Source organism: Brachyhypopomus gauderio, unplaced genomic scaffold (assembly GCF_052324685.1).
Source record: "Brachyhypopomus gauderio isolate BG-103 unplaced genomic scaffold, BGAUD_0.2 sc98, whole genome shotgun sequence".
Taxonomy (NCBI): Eukaryota; Metazoa; Chordata; class Actinopteri; order Gymnotiformes; family Hypopomidae; genus Brachyhypopomus; species Brachyhypopomus gauderio.
In genome coordinates this window covers 587,466-600,663 of record NW_027506919.1, presented here as the reverse complement: position 1 = coordinate 600,663, position 13,198 = coordinate 587,466, and the positions used below count along the sequence as shown (strand labels likewise).

Genomic DNA, 13,198 nt, shown 5'->3' with positions numbered 1-13,198 from the left:
CTGATCTAGTGAGAACACCTTACATGGTCTACATGGTGTATCTGATCTCGATCTATACATTTTAACCACATACTAAACTGGAGACTGACCATTTGTTCACATTTGAATTGATAAAATAACAAACAAGAGGCATTTCTAAGAGCATTTGGTTGTGCAAACAAATTTCTCTCACCACTATTACGCTCTTCATTGTGTGGTATTCATAGAGTGATATTTCAGGTTTACAAAAGATGATTGCAAGGACCTTCCCAAAGGCATAGAAGGAGTTATTCATTATAAACCTGAACTTGCAAACACTGATTATAACCACATTGTCACGTTGAGGACCCCGGCCCCTCCCCTTTGGGCGTGTGTTTACGTTGTCCACGTGTATCGTCTGCGTCTGTGGATCTTCGTGGTGGTGGTTACGTCTAGTGATAATCCGTCTCACCTGTGAGTCGTCTCGTCAACACGTGGGGCTAATGTTTGTCTATTTAATGTGCGCTCGCGCAGTGTCCTGTGCTCGTCGTTGTTTAGAGTCTACACGTTACAAGTGTCTGTGAAATGTTCTCCATGCGCTATTGCGCAATATCTGTTAATTAAAGTGACGTCTGTTACGCAAAGCAAGGATCCTGTGTCTCATCCTTCGCTACGAGCCGCGCATCACACACATCTCCATTATAGTAAATGCATGATGGAGTCAAATACAATCACCAAGTCCATTTAACTTCACGTTTTTGTCCATGTCCTCTGTATATGTGCCTCTCTGTGTCGTGGGGTGCTACCTCTCTGTGTCATGGGGTGCCACCTCCCTGTGTCATGGGGTGCTATACATCTCTGTGTCGTGGGGTGCTACCTCTCTGTGACGAGGGGTGCTACATCTCTTCTGTGTCGTGGGGTGCTACATCTCTGTGTTGTGGGGTTCTACATCTCTGTGTCGTGGGGTGCTACATCTCTGTGTCGTGGGGTGCTACATCTCTGTGTCGTGGGGTGCTACCTCTCTGTGTCTAGGGGTGCTACCTCTCTGTGTCGTGGGGTGCTACATCTCTGTGTCGTGGGGTGCTACATCTGTGTCATGGGGTGTCATCTGGTGTGTACATAACCAGATGACACCTCAGTGGACTGGAGGAGAACCAAGCAGCTTGACTCAGTGTTGTTCACTCATTCATACTGATCATTCGTACTGATCATTCTTACTGATCATTCGTACTGATCTTTGCATATTGTTTTGGCTTTTGTTTCTAATTCATTGTGCTGTTATTCACTTTGTGTTTATTTTTGTTCATCCAGTTCAAAATTGTTTAATTGTGGCTCTTGCAATGCCTAACACAAATTCATCATTTAATTATTGAAAAAGCAATTATCTTTCTATGGAAAAGATTACATGCCAAATCAAAATGTAATCGCTACTAGGCAAAAATGGAAATGCAATCTACAAAATGCATTGCTTTTTTCCATACAAACATGCAGAATACGTGCCACAATGAAATGCAAAAGCACTATTACATTACGTTTCAATGCACTTTATCTCTTTATTGAAAAACAATACACAAGAATTACCATTCAAAACCAAAACGCTGATTTTGTGCCAGAATTGAATATAATACAGCTCGAAATGTAATCACGGCACCGAGGTATTGCTTTTCACCGTACGGTATTTCTGACATAAATGTCTCCTTTAAATGTAATGATCACGAGATTGATTTAAACACTGATGTGATGAAAACATGCCACAATGAAAAGTAAAAGCTCCAGTGTGTGTGGATTTGTATTTAAAGAAAGAAACACTGAATTCGTGCCAGAAGCCACCTTGAAATGCAATCGACTGAACGTCATTGTATTCCACTGTGTGTCTCTGCGAAGCTGTAATCGTGCCAGTATGAAATCTAATCACTGTTCAATAGGAACGCTCGCCTGCATGTGGGGCGGGGCTTAGACTCCAGTCAGAAGCAATCGCTCATAGTTGAACTTGAAAGCAGCAGAAATGTCTTTTCACGACAGAATAAAAGAGGAAATAAACAGTCTAATTGGACAAACTGAGGCTGGTGCAGTTACAGACGACTACGTGCTTAACTTAATTAAGCTGAAGGTGCTGGACAATATTGAAAATGAACCTTGAAAGTGTCGTACATGTGCTTGAATTCCACCTTGTAAAGGTGGATGAACCCTGCAAACAGCGCTGAAGAGCGGAGCGACCTCGACCCGCCACAGCGGAGCGCCCGCGATTGCTACCCGTATTTTCCAGATTATAAACCACTACTTAATCCCTCACGCTTTGAACCATGCGACTTATAATGAGGTGTGGCTTTTCTGCAGATGTTCCTTCACCCGTCAGGGGTGGAACAGAAAGTTAATCAGGTGGTAGGACAAAGTTGTAAATCAAAGAAGAAAGTGCTCAGTTTCATTTAACACATGCAAGCAGCAGGCACGACGAAGAATTTTTTTCAAATGAACCTGTTGTGCCGAACTCAGAGTCCCCTTGTTTGCACACGCATAAAAACGCTACAGATGATATTCCGGAGTTACAGTGATTTTAACTTAGTTCATTGAGCACTCTAGTTTTGTCTTAACTAGATATGGCTTTTGTTTCTAATTCATTGTGCTGTTATTCACTTTGTGTTTATTTTTGTTCATCCAGTTCCAAATAGTATAATGGTGGCTCTTGCAAAGCCTAACAAATTCATAATTTAATTATTGAAAAAGCAATTATCTTTCTGCTTGTTTAGCAGAAAAGAGAACAGGTAATGCCAAATAATATAATGAAGTTCTTGCTTTAAGTTTGATATGTTTCCCACATCACTTATGAAAGGTTATATCATTTATGTATGCATAATCAAATCATTGCTTTAAGATATGACATGACATCTGCTCCATAAACTTCACATGCGTTCACCTTCAGTTCTGCACCAATAAACTTTGAAAAGTGTTTATAACCTGTTCTGTGAGTGGAAACATTAAAAAGTATTAAAAAGTGGAAACATTAAAAAGTCTTGGTCTTCCGGTGCGCCGCAGAATGGCCGCACTGGTGAGGGCTCCGGGTAAACTCTACAGCTTTTTGTGTTTTATTGTCCTGTTTCTAAGTGTCTTTGTACATGTCGTATCCGGGATTATTCAATATGACCGCCAAACTCTTCTGAACATCCGATCATCGCTCAAAACGGATTTTAACACAAACTCACACACGGGCGCGAGCAGCTGCCCCTCGGCGGCTTCTCCGCCCTTTTGTCTACCAACGCGCGTACGCCGGCGAGGCAGGAAGAAACGCAAGAGGGGCAGACGCGCTGGGATACTATGCAGGACAAGGAGACGGTACTTCAACCCTCCGCTTCCTAGTATTCTGCTCGCAAATGTTCAGTCGCTGGAGAATAAAATAGACGAGCTGAACGCGCGGATCAAGTTTCACCGCGACATCGAGAGCTGCTGCGTTTTAGCGTTCACTGAGACGTGGCTATCCACCGATATACCAAATCACGGAATCACTCCTACCGGGTTCTCCACTTACCGCCAGGACAGAACGATGGACTCTGGTAAGAGCAGAGGCGGCGGGGTTTGTGTTATGGTGAACATTCGCTGGGGGACAGATGTCTCAGTTCTAGCCAGTCATTGCTCTCCAGACATTGAACTCTTAATGGTCAAAGTTCGACCTTTTTTTCTGCCCAGAGACTTCAGCTCAGTCATCCTCACCACAGTCTACATCCCACCTCAGGCTGATAAGTCATGTGCATTGGAAATTCTGTATGAGCTTATCAATGGACACGAGAACACTGACCCCGAGGCTGCCTTTATCGTGGTTGGGGATTTTAACAGGGCTAACCTGAAGAAGGTTCTTCCCAAATACCATCAGCACATTAAATTTCCTACCCGTGGAGAACAGACTCTTGACCACTGCTATACAGCACTCAAGGACTGTTACAAACCCCTCACCCGCCCTGCGTTTGGAAAAGCTGATCACAGTTCCATTCTTCTCCTGCCAGCTTACAAACGACGACTCAAACAGGAAAAACCAGTTCTCAGGTCCATCTATCAATGGAGTGAGGAGGCCATTTTCACACTCCAAGACTGCTTTGAATCTACAGACTGGAAGATGTTTCAAGAGGCAGCTGGCAGTGACCTCAACGAATACACTGACTCCGTCACAAGTTACATCAACAAATGCACTGACGACATAGTGCCAAAAATCAATGTAAGAACATTCCCCAATCAGAAACCCTGGATCAACGCTGAGGTTCGTGCCAAACTAAGAGCTCGGACCTCTGCCTACAACTCTGGTGATCCGGCTAGCTACAAGAAGGCCAGATATGACCTTCAGAGGACCATCAGGCTAGCAAAACGGAACTATAGGGACAGAGTTGAATCCAACTTCCTCTGCTCTGATCTCAGACGTATGTGGAGCGGACTGCGCACCATCTCTGATTATAAAGGAGGTATGAGCCGGGACAGGGGGTCACCCTCCTCACTTGCAGATGAGCTTAACGCACATTATGCTCGTTTTGAGGAAAATAACACCTCCCCTGCTGAAAATCTCCCAACAGATCAGGAGAGCTTCACACTGACCATTTCTCTGTCTGAGGTGGTGAAATCTTTCAGGGCAGTTAACCCACGCAAGGCACCAGGTCCTGATGGTGTACACAATCGTGTACTTAGAGCATGTGCCAACCAGCTGGCTGAGGTTTTCACAGACATCTTTAACCTCTCCCTAAGACTGTCAGTGATTCCAACATGCTTTAAGAAATCCATAATTGTTCCAGTTCCCAAGAAACCTACTGCTACTTGCCTGAAGGACTACCGCCCTGTTGCACTGACTTCAACAGTTATGAAGTGCTTTGAGCGGCTGGTCAAAACTCACATCTGTTCTACGCTTCCAGCCAATACAGACCCTCACCAGTTCGCATACCGTTCCAATAGATCCACAGATGACGCCATTGCATTAACAGTACACACTGCTCTCACACACTTGGACAGGAAGAACACATACGTGAGAATGCTGTTCATAGATTACAGCTCGGCATTCAACACAGTCATACCAGCCAAACTCATCCTGAAGCTCAAAGATTTGGGTTTGAACTCTCATCTCTGCAACTGGATAATGGACTTCCTGACGAGCAGACCGCAGGTGGTGAGAGTGGGTGACAGTATTTCGGCCACGCTGACCCTGAGCACGGGGGCCCCCCAGGGATGCGTTCTCAGCCCCCTCCTGTACTCCCTGTACACGCATGACTGTGCAGCTAAACACGCCTCCAACCTCATCTTCAAATTTGCTGATGACACTACCATCCTAGGCCTCATCACAGATGGAGATGAAACTGCCTATAGAGACGAGGTAAGCGCTCTGTCACAGTGGTGCCACAACAATAATCTCTGTCTAAACACCAGCAAAACGAAGGAGATGATTGTGGACTACAGGAAGCAGCAGAAGGGCGGTCACTCTCCCCTTAGTATCAACGGGGATGAAGTGGAGAAAGTCAGCAGCTTTAAGTTCCTCGGCGTACACCTCTCTGATGACCTCACCTGGTCCCATCACACCAACATGATTGTGAGATCTGCCCGTCAGCGTCTCTTCTTCCTGCGCAGGCTCAAGAAGTTTGGAATACCTCCTGTTATCCTCACCAGCTTCTATAGATGCACTATAGAGAGCATCCTAACAGGCTGCATCACTGCCTGGTATGGCAGCTGCACTGCTTGTGACCGCAAAGCCCTTAAAGGAGTGGTGAGGACAGCAGAACACATCATAGGGAACAAACTACCAGCCTTACACGACATTTACCAGTCTCGCTGCCGCAGAAAAATCCAGAAGATCAGGCTAGACAGTGGTCACCCAGCACACGGCCTGTTCACCATTATGCCTTCTGGCAGAAGATTTCGCAGCATCCAGGCTAGAACAACCCGGCTACTGAACAGCTTCTATCCACATGCTGTCAGACTTCTGAACGAACTGTGAGGCTAGGAAACCCCCAACTTACATCTAAATTTTTAATTTTAATTTAATCTTAAATACTTTATTTATTCTGGTATATTGCTGCTATACATTGTGTGTATGTTGTGAGTATATTTTCTTGTGTTTTTCGTTGCTGCTAAATGCAATTTGCACCGTTTTTGTACTGTTTTGCCACTATATGTGATGCTAAATGCCACTATATGTGCTGCTAAATGCAATTTGCACCGTTTTTGTACTGTTTTGCCACTATATGTGATACCGCCCTGCTGTAGAACCATTACTATCTGAGCCTCACCCCAAGCATTTCAATGTATGTTATGTCCCAACATGATGTGCAAATGACAAATAAACTTGAAACTGAAACTGAAACTGAAGTATCCAGTGCCTCAACAGACTTCAGAGGGTTATTAAATAAGATTGTGATACCACCTTTGTCATTCCTTCTCAAATAAAACATGACACTTATGAACATGACACTTGTGAAAGGCATTTGCAAGAAGTTGGAGAAATAATAAAACTAAACTTAACAAACTTTTGCTTTCTGTCATTCATTACAAAACTCAAATTCCACCAGTTTTTGAATACATTACTATAAACTAGTTATTTTTCTACAAAATGCAGTAAAACCACAACAATGTATCTGTAACATAACATCTGTCAGTTCCCCAGGGAAGTGTACCATCTCATTTGAATGTGAATATGTGAAGGCAGTGTGCAGCTGTAATTATGCATTAGACTGTACCCAGGTGGCTTGGCAAGGAGTCCAACATATAAACAGGGACACCAAAGCAGCCCCAGTCAGTCCATTCAGGTGAAAAACTTGATGAGCTGTGTGACTGCCATGTTGTGGTTGTGCTGCTGGAGTATTGACATTGTATGGATTGATTTTACATATATGGTAGTTCTCTGCATGAACATCTTTGTTTCTGTCTTAGATGAGGCACATGGTACCATTCAACCCCCTAAACACACACACACACACACACACACTCACTCACTCACTCACTCGCACACACACACACACACACACACACACACACACACACACACACACACACACACACACACACACACACACAAACACACACACGCACACACATATGATATGGTATACTGCTGTTAGGTGTTTGAATGTACAACTATGGTACTATATTGAATCTTTCACATTTCTCTCTCTGCATTAATTCTCTTCCTGGTTCACTTTTCATATCAGGTTCAGTTACATTTACATTTAAGTCTCAATTATCAACCAACTGTCAATAAGACATGCAACACAGATCAATGCAATGCAAATATTGGCTTTTCTTGCACCCAGCCAACTCAAATGAAAAGAAAATGAAAATAAAAATGTGTAATAAAATTTAACACTTTAGAGGAGCTATGGGTCCTGCCTCACACATTCAGTGGTGATTCTTTTTATATGTGTATTTCGATGGTTTTGTTTCCTGGAGACATCATGCTTCAGTTCAGAATGTACCTGTAGTAATTGACTCCATTCATGCTGACATCTGCTCTAGTTCTTAGATCCTGATTCACAAACACTCCTTCATGAAACATTTTAATAAAGCCAAAGATTACCAACCATAATATGGAAGGTCATCTTAATCTATGGTTATTCCTTTCTGTAAAGACATGCATGTTATGAACTGTCATGAAGATCAGTATTGCCACTTTGGACCTTTTATTCACTGTACAAATTCAGAACACACTGCTTCATTGTTTGCTGACACACACAAATACACACTGAATACACACACGTTTCAATTAACCACCTTAAGATTTTAGATGTTTTAAGCATCTTAGCTTCTTATCATGGCTGTTGTATTAAAACAACACAAACTCTTATTAAAAAGGTCTAGTATTTTTCCCATTACAACAACTTTTGATTTACACCCAAAATAAAAGCTTTATTTACTGGAGTATAAAGTATGGCACACATTTGTTTTGGTCATTTTACACTTTTGTGTAGTACTGATCCCAATCAGTGTAATTAATAATACCCCACACCTTACAAGGGGAATATTAACGGAAGGCTTGATTAAATAGATGAGTCTTAAGTCTAGATTTAAAGATTGGAACTGTGTCAGAATCTCGGATTGGAGCTGGAAGGCTATTCCATAATTGAGGGGCTTTAAAGGAGAAAGCTCTGCCTCCGGCTGTAGTCTTACAAATTTTTGGAACTAGGAATCCAGCATTTTGGGAGCACAAGGGGCAAGATGGGTTGTAGTAAGCAATGAGTTCACTCAGATATTGTAGGGCAAGACCATTTAATACCTTATAGGTTAACAGAAGAATTTTTAATTCAATTCTATATTTAATCAGAAGCCACCTTTAAAGCCCAGCAGTTACTGGGCTGGCCCTCTCTGAAGCTCTAAAGGTTTGGACTTGTTCAAACTTCAAGCTTGTTCAAATAATACCAACACTGGCTACTAGAAATTTTAATAGTTGGCTATACACATAAAGATCTGTTCTACTGGGCAATACTGCTGAAAGTTCATGATCATGTTTAATTCCATGTTAGGATGTTAAGGTTCAGCTTACACACATGTATCAAATAACAGGTATAATGCACAAAATATTTAATTTAGTCTCATCTTTTCAAATGATAGAATAATGAATATTTCAGCAGATGTTTGGAAATTAATTTTACTTTCAGATTTAATTTTGAAACTCATTACAGTGGCAAAATATTTTGGTAAAATTGTAAAATTACAAAATATGTTGCTTTCTGATATGTTGCTATCTGCTTTCTGGATTTCATTCAAAAACGAAAGAAGGAGGTCACTGTTTATTGGGACAAATCTGGCATTTGTGAAGGACCAAACCAGCACTTGAGATAGCAGGACAAATTGTTATATTTGCTCTTCTCTGACCCGGTACATTACTGTACTTCATTTTATTTCATTGATCTATATGTGCAAAAAAATATGTATTACAGTAATAGCTGTTCAGCTGCCTTTGTTTTTGCAGAACTGCAATTTATACAATAATTAAGGTTTTGAACATGCTGTGTGCAAGCAATAGTAAATAAGGCAAAAATGATCCAGAATTTTGTTATTGGATAACCTTGTGTGTATAGAAAATGTAAGCATTATATAAATATGTAAAACGACTGCATTTTGAGCCATAACAACATGAATTAAACTAATAGTATAGCAGGGCCGGCACCAGAACATATACAGTGGGGGGGCGTCAGAAAATTTCGAGGTGGCGAACGTTGTTGAGCGGGAGGGTGGTGGTGAACGTAAGTTGTTGAGCAGGGGGGTGCCGTGTAACGATTGTTGAGCGGGCGAGGGGGCGCCATGTATCGATTGCTGTAAAATAAATGGGTCTTATTATTTACATTGAGGGGGAGGGACACCTCGCCTGAGGGGGCCACGCCCCCTTTTGCCCCCCCGTGGCACCGGCCCTGTAGTATAGCCACTGAAGACTGATGTTGTGTTCAATGTGTTTAGAGTTTTGAAAATGTGACTACAGATTGGACAAACGCATGTTAGCAGTCGTCAAAAACTGTAAAAAGATCAAATTTCATCATTTAGTTATGAAATTTATTGCAGATTATGTATATCAAGTAATATTTATTTAATGTTAAACACAACTAAATGATTTGATTTTCACTTTTCATTACTATTAGGGGGGACGTCCATAATGCACTGGTCTGTTGTTTTGATCACATGCCACACAAATGTGCCCTGTCATGCTCTGACCACGGTACTCACAGTTAGGTGATTGGGAACCTGGAATTAACCTGCAGAAAATAATATTAAAGTGATTACTGCTTTCATAATAATTCCTTCCCTCATTTATGCCTTGTACGCACACTTTCCTCACGTTTTCAGTAACGTCCACTCTGAAAGTATTTATGGGTTTGCACGTGTTTGTGCCTCGATTCAGTGGTTCCATGGCATTGTTACAACTGCCAGGTGTCATAGTACGATTAATGTGCTTTTGGATGAAATCGGCTTCTGAGCATCGGTGTACGCAGTGACACACAGAAGAAGGAGGGCTGGCCAACGCATCTCCATGGCGATGTCTCTGGAGATAGAAACAAAGACCAGCAGGTACCACCATGTCAGCAGAAACACTCACACAGTTCATCTTCCTCTGCTTGTATTTGTGTGGGTGTTTATGGTGAACTACACAACAGCAGCTCCACATTGCTGTACACCTCATCACCATAAGCCCATTTAACAAAACAAACACGCTTGATGTGATGTATGTAGTCTGCATGGACTATACTGTTGGGCGCTGCGCTGCCCCCTTGTGTGCTTTCTGTCTATACACTAATGCAGATGACTCAGTAAAGCGATATGGTTCCAATAGCGAAACGGTGTCCATGTGTGTGTGTCCTCGAAGGGTTGTCTAAAGGAACATACAACAAAACATAACATTATTGGCGATGAGACAGACTTTAGATTACCTACGTTGTTCCTGCCACAGTATTGACTGTGCATGGAGGACGGGAAAAGTCCGGCCGCGAGAGAGTTCCAAGACCTGCACGCCTAGCACGCCGAGTGCTAACAACATGGCCGGATTCGGATATATCGGACACATAAATGCGTTCGATGAGGACGTGGAACAATGGATGACCAATGTGGAGAGATTAGAGCTGTGGTTCCCAAACTTTTTCTGCCGTGCCCCCCTTAAGTAGATGAGAATAATTTTGTGCCCCCCCCCCCCCCCCCCCCAAAACTTTGTTGAGCAGGGGGGGGTGGCGGCGAGTGTAAGTTGTTGAGCGGGGGGGGGGGGGGGGGGTGGTGAGTGTATGCCGCGATAGCGGTCGATCGCCAGTAGTTAGCGATTTCAAACAGTACACCACCGATGTGCGCATGTTTTACTTCCAAGCTCCGCACCCCCCTGCAATAGCTCTGCTCCCCCTTTGGGAACCACTGGATTAGAGCACTACCTAGAGGCGAACGAGATCGAGCAAGATAAAAAGATAGCCGTTTTTCTCAGTCTAATAGGTCCTGCTACATATGGACTCCTGAAAAGCCCGGGCAAAAGTCATATGAAGACATGGTGAGTGCTTTGCAAGGACAATTTTCTCCGAAACCAGTTGTTATCGTGGAAAGATTTCGGTTTCATAAGCTGAACCAACAGGAGAGCGAATCTGTGACGCAGTACATTGCAGTCATTAAGAAACTCTCAGAACATTGCGAATTTGGTACACACCTGCAGGATGCATTGAGAGATAGGCTCGTTTGCGGATTAAAGATGGAGGTAATACAGAAAAGATTGCTAACAGAAGCGACGCTCACCTTCCAGAAGGCGATAGAAATTGCTATGTCAATGGAGACTGTAGCACGAGAGACCCATCAGCTGAGTAACGCGCGAAAAGTGTATGCATTAACAGTTAACAATCAACAACGCTTCAAATGTCCACGCTGTGGAAAAACCAATCATAAAGAAGCAGATTGTAAGAAAGGTCATATATCAAGGGTCTGTAAAAGCAAAGAAATGAATAAGGAGAAGACAGTGAAACCAAAAGTCAAAAGTAAGAACAGAGTGTACCACGTTGAGGCGAAAGAGAGGCCCAGTAGCGATGGTAGCACAACTGATTCAGAGCTAAGTTTGCACATGGTGGCTCAGAGGGGAAATTTGTCACATATATGTGTTAAACCAAAAATTGAAGGTAAGACAATTGAAATGCAATTAGACACAGGCACATTAGACACAGTTAGTCTGATTTCAAGGGAATTGTACGATGGGCAGTTTTGCAACTTGCCTTTACACCAAACGAGTATTGTATTGAAAACATACACCGGCGAGGTAATTTCACCAGAAGGAGTCAACACTGTATCTGTAAAGATGAACAAACAGAGGGCTAAGTTGCCACTGTATGTGGTGGAAGGGACTTCACCCCCACTTTTCGGGCGGGACTGGTTGCGGAAAATACAGATCGACTGGCGGGAAATTAAGACGATCCGTGAAGAGACGCTGGGAGTCTTACAAAGACACAGTGAGGTTTTTAGGAAAGAGCTGGGCACCATGAAGGGCATTGAAGCTGTCATAGCCCTGAAACCAGATCATCAATCGCGTTTCTGTCAAGCAAGAGTCATTCCCTATGCTCTTAGACCAAAGGTTGGAGGCTGAAATTGATTGATTGTGTCAGGAGGGCATTATATCGCCTGTGAAGTTTAGCGATTGGGCCACGCCCATTGTGCCCATTGTAAAAAAGAATGGAGATGTCAGGATTTGTGGTGATTTCAAGGTGACAGTCAACCCTGCCCTGTGCGAAGAGAAATATCCAATCCCGCACATCGAGGATTTATTCGCATCTCTTGCAGGAGGACAACATTTCAGTAAGCTGGATTTGTCCCACGCATACTTGCAAATTATTGTAGAAGAAAAATCAAGAAAATACTTGACAATAACTACATCCAAAGGTCTTTTCTGTTATAATAGGCTTGCTTTCGGGATCACATCATCACCAGCAATTTTCCAGCGGGCCATAGACCAGGTCCTTCAGGGTCTTCCAAATGTGCACTGCTACCTGGACGACATCCTAAATACTGGTCAGGACCGGGTTCAACACTTGAAGAACTTGAATGCAGTTCTGGGGCGCTTAAAAGAATTCGGATTACGTGTAGAGAAAGAAAAATGTGAATTCTTTAAGAGTTCGCTGGAATACCTGGGTCACATAATTGATGTTGATGGCCTACACAAATCTCCTGAAAAGGTCAGGGCAATCGTGGAAGCTCCTGCACCAACGGACGTGAGTCAACTTCGGTCATTTCTGGGGTTTATTAATTACTACAGTAGATTCATTCCTAACTTGTCGTCTATACTTATGTCCACTGAATGCTCTTCTGTGTAAAGGGACGCCATGGCGATGGACACCAGAATGTGCAACAGCTTTCAAAAATGCTAAAGAACAAGTACTATCTCAAAGTGTGCTGACTCATTATGATCCACAGCTTCCCATCCGATTGGCATGCGATGCTTCCCCCTATGGGGTAGGTAGTGTCATTTCGCATATCTTTCCAAATGGTCAAGAGAAGCCCATAGCCTTTGCATCAAGGACTCTGAATAAAGCCGAACGGAATTACGCCCAGATTGAGCGGGAAGCTCTTGGCATAATCTTTAGAGTTCGGAAATTCCACCAAATACCATTCTACCTGTATGGCAGGAAGTTTACACTCCTCACTGATCATTGTCCACTAACCACAATTCTGAGCCCTAGCAAAACGATACCATCTATGGCAGCTGCCAGAATGTAGAGGTGGGCTCTGTTGTTAGCTGCTCATGACTACACCATACAGTACAGAGAGGCGGCACATCACG

General features: G+C 43.1%; 1 long non-coding RNA gene across 1 annotated transcript in view; it reads right to left on the bottom strand.

Moving 5' to 3' along the window:
- The window catches only part of LOC143496653 (uncharacterized), a 209,659-nt gene that overhangs the window by 132,266 nt on the left and 64,195 nt on the right, over window positions 1-13,198 (bottom strand). The gene's annotated exons all lie outside the window — the stretch shown is intronic.